Here is a 1645-nt window from a genome sequence, read left to right as displayed (position 1 = left end):
CTTGGCCATTGATGGGATTACATGGCTCCAGGGGCAGTTCGTGGTTGTAACACTTAGCTACTAGGAGATGGGGGATCTGGTTGGAGGGGGCCCAGTCTTGATCTGAGCACCCTTGGAGATCTCATCCCCCAGTTGCGCACACCTGGGTTCCTCTGTCAGATTCGATCATGCATGAGGCTCCTTCAAGCTTGGGGAGAGTGGTTTAAAGCGTACCTATGGCTGGTTGCAGAGGTCTTCAGGTGCCGGGGCTCTGCTTGGCATGGTGAGGGAAACTCAACACACCCCCTCCAAGGGACCCTGGTGAAGAAAGCCAGGTGCGAGGTCAGGAGACTGTCATTTTAGACATATTTGGAATTAATTTTAGATCAAAAAGTACACATCATTCAAACTACGTATGTGCTTAGTAATAAATTACTACACACTTGTTCAATCACCTAAGAAACCCCACTCTGCTCAGAGAACTAGATTTTTAATTATAGGTCTGTTTTGCCCGTGTGTCATGACTGAGAATCACTATCATTAGATATGAAACTCACTATACAAAAAGATGCACACAGGCTGCTTTGAGTCATCTGTGTTTGTTAATGTGTATTGGTCATTAAACTTCACTGAGACCCATTTTTCTGTCCTTTACAGGACCCTCATGAGTCTCAACTTCCGTTCAAGTTGAACTTATAATAATGTGGAATGAAATCATCAATATTCTCCTCACTTCTTCCTTCAGGAGAAAAATCCTACTTACATTCAAGGTGGTCAAAGTGCAGACAACACCATTCACCTTTTCCTGGAGATGTACACGGGACTGAGGTGAGAACAGCAAAAGGCTCTAGTTTAATGGTCTTAATGAAGGTTTCAGGGAAGTGCATTAAACAGGACTCATATAACATCTTCAAAAGAATTATTTTGTAAAACTGATGCGTTGATTATGGTAAAAGATAATATGGTAAAAACCATATTTTTCTTTCTGGGACATTAAAGTTCTAAATCTATCAAGCTGCTTTGAAATACTTTCCTTGATTAGGTACCACTCTCTGCCATAGGGTATGTAAGGACAACATTCAAAGTAATCAGAAGAGAAAAATTAACTCCTACTAGGTTTGGTTACACATATACTAAAATTGAAATGATACAGAGATTATCATGGTCCTTGCACAGAGACGACATGCAAACTTGTAAAGAGTTCCATATTTTTGTTGCAAGAAGAACTAACAGGGCTACTTTAAGCTAAGGCAATCCCCACAAGTACAAAAATTCTACATAAAGATAGCACAAATCCCCATAACAACAATCTCTCTCAATGTCAATGGACTAAATGTGCCAATTCAGAGGCACAGAATAGGAAGATGAATTAGAAAACTGAACTCAACATTCTGATGCCTGCAAGAAACACATCTGAGCAATTAAAGCAACCATGGGCTAAAAGTAAAAGGCTGGAAAACAAGTCTTCAAGAAAAGAACACCTCCACAAAGCTGGAGTAGCCATACTAGTATCAGACCACATGGACTTCAGGCTAAAGGTTATAAGAGACAGTGAATGTCATTTCTTCATGATCATGGGATCTGTACATCAGAAAGAACTCACCCTCCTCAATGTAGATGCTCAATGACAAAACAGCAAAATACTTAAAATCAACTTCTAATAGAC

General features: G+C 40.2%; 1 pseudogene; it reads left to right on the top strand.

Moving 5' to 3' along the window:
* The first annotated feature begins 1095 nt into the window (after positions 1–1095).
* LOC130036983 (uncharacterized) lies at positions 1096–1192 on the top strand (annotated as a pseudogene).
* Positions 1193–1645: the final 453 nt, after the last annotated feature.

This window comes from Sorex fumeus, unplaced genomic scaffold (assembly GCF_029834395.1).
Source record: "Sorex fumeus unplaced genomic scaffold, SorFum_2.1 ptg000070l, whole genome shotgun sequence".
Taxonomy (NCBI): Eukaryota; Metazoa; Chordata; class Mammalia; order Eulipotyphla; family Soricidae; genus Sorex; species Sorex fumeus.
The sequence above is the reverse complement of the archived record's forward strand: the minus strand, read 5'-3'. Positions and strand labels throughout refer to the sequence as shown.